This window comes from Ursus arctos, chromosome X (assembly GCF_023065955.2).
Source record: "Ursus arctos isolate Adak ecotype North America chromosome X, UrsArc2.0, whole genome shotgun sequence".
Classification (NCBI taxonomy): Eukaryota; Metazoa; Chordata; class Mammalia; order Carnivora; family Ursidae; genus Ursus; species Ursus arctos.
The window spans coordinates 120,520,419-120,532,751 of NC_079873.1; the positions used below are offsets into that span (position 1 = coordinate 120,520,419).

Genomic DNA, 12,333 nt, shown 5'->3' on the forward strand with positions numbered 1-12,333 from the left:
CACAGAAGTAAAAAAAAACGGTAATAGATTCCTGGTTTAATAAGATTTGCTACGATGCATTTGACAATTTTTTTTTTCAAAATACGTCAAAGTAAATTAAGCCTCATAAGAACCTTTTCAATTTCTTGATATTGTTTTAGCCTCATCATGGCCAATTTTACCTCATTAACATTTTTATTTATGGCTGCATTGGCTGACAGAGATGTATTCCTTTATGTGATCATTTCTTCAGGAAACATTTCATTAAGTGACATCCTACGTGGATAGTTAATTTAACTTATTTCGTGGTTACTAGGTTTTTGTCGCAGACCCTCCCAAGTCAAGAATGGAAACTTGTTATTGTAAAAAAAAGCCAGTAATTTTTGCTATTGAAAATGTCTGAATTGCTCTTCTTTGCAGCACATATTATGATTAAAGGGCTTATTCTCTACCTTTCACCATCATTTAGGTTTCATCTACAATTATTTCGTGTATTATTGAAGTCTCCCGCTGTGTTACCTGGCAATGCCTTGAAGCAGAAAAGAGCACTGGGCTAAGTGGGGGGGGGGAGGGAAACAGGAGATGTTTTTCATCCAGTCCATCTAGAGAGTCTGGGATAGCATGAGGCACTGTGCGTGTGTTGTTTCAGGACATCTGAGGGACAGTCCCAGCCTCGCTACTGTGTCTGACCTTAGCTACTTACTCTGATAAGGCTTACGTTCCTTTATCTCTACCTAACTTCAGGATTGTTATGGACATGCCATGAGATTACATAAAGAAAAACTCATGTATCACCCTAAGAGTGAATTAAATGGAAGATTCTTTTCTTGCAATTCACTAAGATGTTTGTTTGAGGAGTTCTTCAAAACAGCTCTATTATTTAGGGTCTACTGTTTAACTCCACAAACTCATGTTCCAAATGGACATGCCCAAATCCAGTTGGCCATGAGTGTCATATTAGTTCTTCAAGCTAAGTATCACCGTTCTTATAGTTTACTCTTTGATGGAGAGTTCCTTGCAGGCTTTGTAAATTCTCTCTTTCCAGACGTCTGGTGGAAGGAGACAGGTGATCCTCCTAATATCTTTGGTATACTTCAGGTCGCTTCTCCTGCTTGAAGAGTGCCATAAAGGAAACACTTTGAAGAAAATAATAAGCAAAGCAATTGTTAACAAAACACAGACTACACTACCTCTTTGAAGCTTGGAAAATGTTTAATTCAGAGACTATATAGATAATGGCCAATGAATAATAATAAACCAATTAATTATTTAAATACACTGTCTACTCACTGCATCCAGTGTTTTTAAAATAATGTTTGCATTATGTTAATATCTTGATGACCACACAGGATAAAGACGATTTGTATGATCCTCACATTTTCAAATTTTAATGAAAACTGTAATATTTCAAATACACAAAGCCTTTCAAACAATTAATTAATTTGCCATCTAGACAGCACATTCATCACAGCTCCACGTCTGCACAAAAGCTTTGATATTATTCCTTATCCATGATAGGCATGAACCCTATACTAAGTTGAGGGTAATTGACCTATGCAGATTGTACGACAATCCCACCTATAATACACAAATAACATACCACAATGTTTATTGTAGCATTTGCTACCCTCCTTGAGGTTGTATAATTGAAACACCTTTGAAATGCATCTGTGCACTATTTCTATTTCCGTGAGTGGTTAAATAATTGAAGCAATCATTTGATGAGTTTTGGGCTGCTGCTTTTGGTGTCGTGTGTTTTGTTTTGTAAGGATTCCATTAGCACTAGGTACTCCACCAGATGATGATGGTTCTTTACCTTCATAATAGGCACAATAGACGCAATGTTCTATACTCACCTCATAATGAGGGAATTTTATAAAACTAGGGAGGGCAAGCTTGATGGCTAATTGTACATTGTGCTGAAGCGCTGTGCCCATCACTCCATGAATGTCGAGTGTTCATTGATGAAGGTTGTGCCATCTTCAGGTAGAGATCTAGGCAGTGCAGCCCCTAGATTAATTCCCCACTACATAAAAGGGTCTCATGTCATACTGATATGCAGCTGTGTTGGACTCAATTGCCTAGCCTGCTTGGCACATTTATTTCAAAATTTTTCTCCAAACTATTGCTTAACCCATTCTGTGCCAGTTTCTCAATATGACCGTTTGCCACTGACCTAGCTTGATACCTTCAGGGCATGTCCCTTACATACATTTAACAAAAGATCATCACTAAAAATACCACGCTAGAATCGTTTGTGATCATTTCCGTAGCCAAGGTTGTTATCTTCATGTATTCTGCTTCGACTATGTCATGATGTCTTGATCTGTCCCCTCCATACTTGAAGCAGGGTGACATCAGCCATGTATTATCCAGGAAGGGTGTAAATACTGTGCTTATTTCATTATGGCAGATCAACACCCATTACATCTGCCCCCCCACTCCCCACTTTGAGTAATTTTGTAACAAAAATTTCCAGGCAAAGACTTTGGCAGCGGGCATCGTCGGAGGGCAGTCATGTCAACCCATATACATTCCTAAAAGATGGAAACTGAGTGCAGAATGCACATAAACTAACCCCACACTATGTCTTCAAACATCACATCTGATCTCAATCGTAATCATATTTTGACAAGTGAAACCTGTTGTGTAAGCATATGGATGGGAATCGATCCTTGTAGGCCGGATTGCCCTGAGTCACCTGTATATTCTGTACTTTGTCTCACGAGTCACAGCCATTTTCACTAGTTTAACATTTGGCTGAATATTTATGTCATCCCTGTTTGCTAAGGGAAAACTTACTGGGAGCAGAAGACTCCTAGCAACATAATCCCAAAGGTCACTGGATTATGCAAGACTTAGAGCCATTTCTAAGCTTGATCAGGGAGGTCTGCCTGCACTATAAAGATCCATAGACAGCGCTTGTCATCCTGAGCTTCCAGGAAAATAATATTTTACTTGAGGATCTCTGTCTTCGGTAATACTGACCTTGAAAAGGAAGTATTTTGGACATTTCAAAAGCTTTTTTTGAAAGAAAACTGGAATTACAATTAGAACCTAAACAAATACATAGTGATAGCTCAATCAAACTTTTTACATTTTTTATTTTGAAAAAATTTCAGGCTTACAGAAAAGTTGCAAAAAGTAGTACAAGGATTAGGGGGGCCTGGGTGGTTTAGTCGGTTAGGGGGCCGACTCTTGATTTCATCTCAAGTCATGATCTCAGGGTCCTGGGATCGAGTCCCATGTGGGGCTCTGTGCTCAATGGGGAGTCTGCTTGAGACTCTCTCTCTCTCTCTCTCCCTCTGTCCCTCCCCCTTCTCACTCTCTCTGTCCCTAAAATAAATAAATAAATAAATAAATAAATAAATAAATAAATAAACCTAAACTAAACTAAACTAAACTAAAATCTTTAAAAATAGTACAAGGAGTTCCTGCATACCCTCCACCCAGCTTCTGGTAGTGTCAACAACTTACATACCTTATGTAGCCCAGTTATCAAAACCAGGAAATTAACTCTAGTACAATATTATTAACTAAACTAGAGACCTTATTTGAATTTCACCAGTTTTCCCCCAATGTCCTTTCTCCGTTCCAGGATCCAATCCAGGATCCCACATTTCACTTACTTGTCGTATGTCCCTAGTCCCCTCCAATCTGTGACAGTTCCTCAGTCTTTCCTTGTCTTTCATGACCTTGACACTTCGGATGAGTAATGATCAGTTATTTTGTAGAACGCCTCTCAGTTTGGGTTTGTCAAATGCTTTCTTATGATTTGATTAGGGTCGTGCATTTTTGGCAAGAAAACCGCAGGAAAGATATGCATCATATCTGAGAGTGCACAGTGTCGGGGTATCTTATCACTCATTATATTAACCTTAATCACTTGATTAAGGTGTTGTGTGCTGGATTTCTCTGCTATAAATGATCAGTTTTCTTTTTGTGCAAATTGATAAATATCTTCTTCATTTATTCATCATCTCCTACAATATCCCATTGATTATAAGGGGCATCCTAATATCTAAGCTGTTAAACTGTAAATGAGTGTTTGTCTTGGAAGTGATGGGTAGTGCACTTCTATAATTACGGCCAATCAAGAAGGGAGGGAGGAGAAAACAGACCAAGGGCATGAGAGAAAAAGAAGCAGGGACGGGCCCCCCGAATGACAGAACCCTGGATGATGAGAAGCCCAAGAATTTTGGGATGTGTGTGTCCCTGGCGTGTGCTGCTGTGGGGTGGTCCTTGTGCTGAATGATGTCAGTGCCCCGGCCACCTCTACCTTGGGATCCTCCTACATCGGGAACCAGGTGTCCTGCCTTTGTTGCCAAGATAAATAGTATTTCCCCCGATTGTAAAGGGAAAGGAAAAGACAAAAAGAAATCTTAAAAATCACACACAAGAAGATAAGAATAAAATGTAACAAAAGGTAGATAGAGTGTAAACATCATCCCCATTGCGCCAATATCATCATTAATGTTTCTGTGTATTTCCGTCCAGTCTTTCCATCCTTTGTATGACTATACATATGTGTTGTAAACCTCGCCTTACCTCCTGTGTCCTCACTCAGTCCCTCCCTCACTCCCTCCCCCAGTCCCTCCCTCCATTTACCCTTCCTGTCAGTCTCATGTTCTTCCCAGGGCACCAAAAAAAAAAAAAAAAGAAAGAAAAGAAAAGAAAAGAAAAGAAAAGAAAAGAAAATCTAGATACTGCCTGATCTCTAATTCAGAGACTTTTAAAAAATATACCACTTACTGTGTCAATTTTTCTGGTCAAAAAATAAAAACATAATTCCTAGAAAACTGTAATATAGAGACAAAAATTTTTTAAAAAATCTGCAAGTCTGTTACCTAATGAATCTCTTCAGTACGTACGTCCTTTCAAAATTTCTTTTAATGACAACTGTTTCCTCAAAAAGAAAAAGGTTTTAGTCATCCCATGGAATTCCAAAGGCTTTTCATACTTGTGGAAGAAAAGTTTTTTAGAAACATACTTAATGTAAAAGATACTGTTATTCAAATAATATGCAGCCATCAGAAATTGTTTATGAGAATTATGTAATCATAATAATAAACCTTATCTTCTGTTGAATGCCTACTGTATTCCAGAAACTTCACCCATGCTGACTCTAATCCTCACCACAACCCTGTGTGGGCTTTACCACTGGATGGGCCAGGTTTTGCCAGCTGTGTGGTCTTGAATAAGTCCCCAACCTTCCTGTCCCTACGTTCCCTCACCTGTGAAAACAAAGAACCTACTAGCACCTACCTCTGGAATTACTAAGCATTCAAATGAGGTGATCCACAGAAGGCATTTGGAACAGAGCCTGGCTCATTATCAGCACTCAAGAAATGTCTGTGTTCACCAAATAAATTCCAGGTGCCCTGACAATTTAAACATGAAAAATGAAATCCAATCATGACAGTGCTCACAGTACTCAAAGAATAGAGTATACTAGGAGCACCTGGGTGGTTCAGTGGGTTAAACGTCTGACTCTTGATTTCAGCTCGGGTCATGATCTCAGGGTTGTGAGATAAGCCCCATGTCATATATGGCTCCACACTGGACATGGAGCCTGCTTAAGATACTCTCTCTCCCTCTCTATCGCTCCCCTCAACCCCCCTCCCCCACCCCCCCCACAGTCTCTGAAAAAAAAGAATAGAATATACTAGAAGTACAATCCTGCGGTGGGAAAGACCTTCTAAGCACACTATCGAAGGCAGAGACAATCAAAGCAAAAGGTTATTAGAACTGACCCCACAATAAAAATCATGGCAGACAGAAAACACCAAAAAGTTAGAAGATAAGCAATAATTTGGGGAAAAAACTATAACTAATTTGACAGACAAAAAGGTCTTTAATATACAATAGGCTTTATGATTAAAAAAATAAAAACAACAGTGTTTTTCTGGGAAAATAGGTAAAGGATAGAAACAGTCAAGCAAGATAGTCTGATGTGGCCAATTTATGCCTGGGGACATTTTGATGAGCCCTCCTGACACAGCCGCCTGTTCCTGCTATCCCCATCACAGTGCATCCCCTACCCTCCCTCTCTCCCCAACCTCCAGTCCAGAGAACTCTCACCTTGTAGTTTAGTTCTTTCTGCCTTATTTACGTGTTATTCTACAAACTGTTAATTCTAATCAAAAAAAAGGAGAAATTTTTAGACAGGGTTAACCTCTAAGGGGAAACTAAAATAATCTTTGTAAGAGTTTAATGATATTAAATATAATGTTTGCGTACTCAAATCCTGAGAGAAAAATTGAGAATTTCATTGAGCATTTCCTATATATTCTGAAGCTGAGAATAAGGAATCTTATGTGCTCCAAATATCTTCCTTCTTCTCCTCCACTGTCCATAGATAGGTAGATAGATAGATAGATAGATAGATAGATAGATAGATAGATGCAATTTATTCATCCGTTCACTGGATAGGTACATAAGGAGCACCTGTTGGGTGCCAGACACTGTTCTAGGCACAGGGATCTAGCAGTGAACCAGAAACAGTCCCTGCCCACATGGAGCAGACAGTCTAGCTGGGGGAGGGGCACACAAAAAGGAGGTGGATATTCAGGTGAATGACATCGTCAGGTGTGAAGAAAAATGAGGCAAGGAAAGGACACAGAGAATGCCAGGGCTGCTGTTTTATATAAAATGGTCAGGTGGTGTTATTTGAGGAGAGGCATGAAGGAGGTGAGCGGGTGAGCTATGAGGATTTCTGAGAACATTCCAGGCAAAGAGAACAGTACCAGCAAAGGCCCCGAAGCGGGAGTGAGCCTGGTGTGTGTGATGAACCTTGAGGTCACCAGGGTGATGGGGCGGAGGGATGAAGGGGGAGAGCAGCAGGAGATGAGGCGGGAGAGGTAACAGGGGAGTGCGGCGATCAGGTGGGGCTGTGTATGTCATGGTAAAGACCCAGAGCATGTCCCAGATGAGGAAGGACACTGAGTCTGTGCCAGGCGTCACTGGACTCTCCTGATGTCGATCTTTTCCCTGCTGCTTTTGCTCTGTATTTTTTGCTGTAATAAATCTCAGCCATCAAGTCTTAGAAGTCCTCTGGTGAATCGCCAAGCAAAGCTCTTCCATACATTATTCTTTTTCATACATTATTCACTTGATGATTTTTCTTTTACCCTTGACTTTTTAGAAAAATGTTGTGAGTGGGTTGTTTCTTTCCCTTTTGATTTTTTAAAATTTAATTTTTGAACGGATAATGTATTTTAATCATTAAAAAATCTGAACAAAAAATGGCCTTCGATGAATAGATAAAATGTGTTTTCTACATACTGTGGAATATTATTTAGCTATAAAAAGGAATCAAGTACTAACATGGATGAACCTTGAAAACATATGTTAAGGGCAAAAAGGCAGTTCGGAAAGACTCCATATTGTATGATTCTGTTTATATGAAGTATCCAGAGTTGGCAAATCCGTAGACGGAAAGCAGATCAGTATTGCCACGGGCATTGGTGGCAAGGAGAGAATAGGTTGAAGGAGCAGTGGGAAGTGACTGCTAATGGATCGAATGTTCTGGAAGTAGACAGTTGCAGAACTTGGTGAATAAACTGAAAACCACTGACATGTACACTTTACGAGGGGGAGCTTTATGATATAGGAATATCTCAAAAAAGTTAAAAAAAATAAGTATAAGAGGTATGCTGTAAAAAACCAATAAAGGGTATGCTGTGAAGTTTCCCTCTCATTTTTTTTTCTGCAGCTAACCTGTTGACCTCACAACCAATGTATTGAGTTTTCTTTCTCCCACAGATATTTTATGAACACACATGCAAATATATATGTACCTATTCTCACCTTTTTTACACAAATATTAGCATACCATTCTTCTTGCTTTTTTTATTTACAAATGTTGAAAGGAGAGGAAAAGATATACCATGCTGACATTAATCAAAAGAAACCTGGAGGTGTTATATTTATATTACCAATATATAGATTTATATTAAGGATAAACAGAATTGCACGCAAGTACTGGGCTCTAGTTAGTAAATCTGTTACTCACAGGCACATGTAAGTACTTTGTATGGATGCTGGGGTTGAACAAATAGGTGAATACAGAAGAGATCAAGATAGACAGCTTCCTCACCATCAGAGAAAAGAGTTAAAAATAAGGAAAAGGGGAAGGCTAGAACGAATCCGGTGGTGTGGATTAAAATGGAAACATCAGTATGTTCATTTTCATATGTCCACAGATACAGAAATAGACATAGAGCTGTGTGTGTGTGCATAGATCACCGTACATGCTTATGTCTCCTAGCTCTGGCCTAGGAGGACCTACAAGCAAGGGCACCCCGATAGTAATAAACACAACTAGCCCCCAGGTCTTGGTTTCTAAATACCATTCTTCAGAAAAGGAACCAGGGCTCCTTGGAGTAATAGTTGATGCTGAACTGAGGCAGGGAAAGTGAAGGCGAGCCTGTAATGTCTTGTGGTGCCAGAAAGTACATAAGTGCTCACAAAAGAGTGCGGCATGGCAGGAGGACACGGGACTCAGTCTGAAGGAGCTCCCACTGGGCGAAGTATCAAGGTCACGAAAGACAAGGAAAAAAAACACAAGAAAGACAAGGAAAGACTGAAGAACTGTCACAGATTAGAGGAGACGAAGGAGACATTGAGAAGTTAACACAATGTGAGATCGTGGATTGCATCCTGGAGCAGAGATAGGACATTTTGGGGGAAATTGGTCAAAATCAAAAAGTCTAGTTTAGTTAATATTGTACTAGAGCTAATTTCCTGCTCTGTAGGGTATGTAAGTTGGCGCAATGGGAGTCTGAGGGAAGCTACGTAGGCACAGACTCTCTGTACCATTTTTGCAATTTTTCTGTAAGTCTAGAGTTATTTTCAAATAAATTGTTTCTAAAAGTTAGCTTTTGTGTTCTTGCGTGAACACCGCCTGTCCTCTGACGCTCACAAATACAGTGGGATATTGTTTCTTTTCATTTTGCCTTCTTTGACCTCGGGTACGGTAATGAGAAAATGCTGATGTCCATGCGATGGCTGATCCCAGGCCTGACCCCAGGCAGCTGGAGGCGTCAGAGTGTTCCTACCCACACTAGCGCTTCACAAACCTAGAACATCAAGAATTTGGGCTGGAGAGGGAAGACCACTGAGTTAAGACTGTTAGCATTTCCGGATAGAAACTGGAGACCCAGTGAGGGAGAATTGCCGGCCCAAGGTCACATAAGCAGTGAGAGCCTGAGGACTCTGGTGTTCTCATCATTTCAGTTTTTACCCGGGCGGAGAAGAACATGGAGAAAACCTCAACTGGGCTATTATTTTTCCTAGACCAAAATCATCTGGCCCTTACTTTGGTCAGATTGTGTCCCATGACACTGGGGGACTTTTGTGGTTCCCCTTCACTTTTGGTACTTCAGAAGGTGGGCGGGGGTGGGGAGAAGAAGCCAATGTTGCCTTTCCTAATCCCTCCCTCGTGTATTGTTTCATGACATTGCATTTAGATTAAGCCTTTTTTGAGAGAGAGAGAGCCACCCAGGCACCCCGCATTTAGATGAAGACTTTTTACATTAAGGCTCATATTTAGTTCTTTGACAATCCCTGGGGCTATCCATTTTGAGAAGAAAGAGGAAAAGAGGCCTGATGGTTTTTATTTGTAGACAAAATTACCTAACTTAGTGATTTGGTTAGTTTCTTTAATGGCTTTATTGAATGGCCAAGAGTCGGAACACCGAGCTGTCTCAACTCCCTTGTCTCTCTCTCTCCCCCAAACCCTGTGTTGCTAAGTTAGTGGCTCGTGTACATCTTTGCTGCGCGAAGCTCTGACAGCTGACTCTGGTATCTCCTCATTAGTACAATGCCCTGGCTCGCTAAGGAAGTACCTGTCACAGGTCAGCTGAAACTCTCACGGTGGCAGTTCACATCTTTATTGGGGGTCAAATATTGTTTCGTAAAATAACTTGGAATCTAACCCAACCCATTTAAAATGTCGATTTATGGGAGCACAGCTCAGAATCATTTCTCTCCACCTCAAAGCCAAGGTTGCCGTTAGGTTGTATTTTTCAACCACCATTTGATGCCATAAAGACCAACTCCTTGCCACGGGACCCCTGAATAGTGCGAGGAATCTGAAAATTAGAAGTTTGAAAACTGTCTACTATATGTCAACTCTTTAGTTTGGAAGAAACTCTTACATGTTAGAGAAATATATACCTGATCCTATTTGATCATTAAATAATTCTCTTCATATCATGGAGCTGTCTGGATATATAATAGAATACAAATATTGTCTTTTTCTCTATTTCAAGTTTTTGTGAAATGTGGATGCCAAGTACTTCTATGCATCTGGAAATAGCAATTAGTTTTCCAAGAAACCTGACTTTATTCATAGAACATCATTTACCTACTGCTCTTTTTTGCCCTTACAGATTAGCTTGCTGTTTGTAAAGTCCCTGAGCTTACCCTCTTTTCCTCTGTCTCAGTCTGCTGCTTGTTTATTGACCTATAGGGTTATCTATTCCAGAGAAATCTTAGCCGTCCGTTCTTTCCTCATTATCTCTACGTAATCTTTTCATTTTCTTCCATATTTTTCTCCTCTCTGTAATCAGTCTTCAGTTTCTTAAATTGATGTGTTTTTTTGTCGATGCTATAGAATCCAGATTTGCCATCCTGCTTGGGTTTTTGAAACAATGCTCTTATTTCTGTACCTTCGGTTCTCACCACAGGGTCAAGTTTTACTGCTAGAAGTAATTAGAAGTTTGATTGGCTCATTTTCCTGTCCTTCTTGATATTGCTTTCTTAAAAGTCAGTTAACGATTCCATTTATTCTTCAACCATTTATTCTCTAAATAATCTCCACTATTTGGACTTGACCATCTTGTCTCCAGAGTCCGAGTAAATTATTTCTCTTGATATCTTGTTCGTGATGAGTTTGTCTAATATTGCTTAGTCTAATCCATGATTTAGTTAAGTACAGTAGATATGGCTGTAGCATCCATCAATTTTGGCAGATATAACTTGGTCATGGGCATTTAAGTGTGTGCTGTGAATTGGATTTTTTTTCTATCCTACGTGGGCATATGTTTTTTGTTAAAACTCAAATTTGTATTTACCCATCGAAAATTGGTAGAGAAGAAATTTGCTCCTACCCATGTTCTTGTGGGTACGCGGGGGACAGTGAGGGCAGTTTCCACACTGTGAAAGCCATCCATAAGTTTGAAAATGTAGGGTCCACAATGATGTAATTGTTAAATATGTGGTAAATATGACAAATTCCCTCAGCTAAGCCGTATCCTATGTGTCAGCCATGATTTGCTAGCTAACTATAATTAGTAAGGTTCTAATTCTGTCTTTAGTACATAGCAAGGCAAACAAGAAACCTTTTTCTCTGGGATTTGAGACTCTTCACCTATCTTTTATATGCATCTAGGTACACTGAGTAGGCAGCACTGTAGTATCAATCAGCCCTTACTCAGTTCCAAATACTTTTTGGACACTCCATTTTTAAAGGTGATGGTCTTTCTAGACTAGCCACATTGTCACGTTGCCTTAACATTTTGGTTCATTGTATTTGTGAAACAGTAACACTGAAGTAACACTTTGAGAATGTTTTCTATCTTCAAGAACTCTGTGTTCTTGTTTTAAACATTTGGTGAATACCTACCTCGGAAGTTGTTTCTCTGTTGTTAACGTTTATGCTTATCACGTGTTGCATTTAAAATTTTTGCAGCTTTTGTAGAAACATGACCTCTAGAATTTTTGCAATTTCTTCATTATTTTGTGTTTTTTATTAGCCAGCAAAGCAGTCTATGTAGAAACAAATGAAATCTTAAAACACAAGTAACTGAAACATTTTAAAACCTTGACTGTGTTTATTTCACCAGTCCCCCAATGGAGGAAGGATTTATATTTTTTCCAGCTTTATTATCATTGACATACAACATGGTGTAAGTTTAAGGTGTACAACATGAGGATTTGATACAAGTATATAGTGTGAAAGGATTAGCACAGTAGGGTTAGTTAACAACTCTGTCACTTCCATAATTACTTTTTTGTGGTGAAAGTATTTAAAATTGACTCTCTTAGCAACTTTCAAGTATATGATTCAGTTATCGTTCACTAAAGTCACCATGCAGTACATTACATCCCCAGAATTTATTTGTCTTATAACTGAAAACTTGTACCCTTTGACCAACATCTCCCCGTTACCCCCAACCCCCAGCCCCTGGTAACCTCCATGCTATTCTCTGTTTCTGTGAGTCCATCTTTTTTAGATTTCTTGTATAAGTAAGACCAAATAGTATTTGTCTTTCTGTGTCTGTTATTTCATTTAACATAATGACCTCCAGGTCCATCCATGTTGTCGCAAAGGGCCGCATTGCCTTCGTT

The 12,333-nt window shown here is 39.5% G+C and overlaps 1 protein-coding gene across 7 annotated transcripts in view; it reads left to right on the top strand.

Annotated features, from left to right (window-relative positions):
• The window catches only part of MBNL3 (muscleblind like splicing regulator 3), a 107,310-nt gene that overhangs the window by 41,784 nt on the left and 53,193 nt on the right, over positions 1-12,333 (top strand). The window lies entirely within an intron of this gene.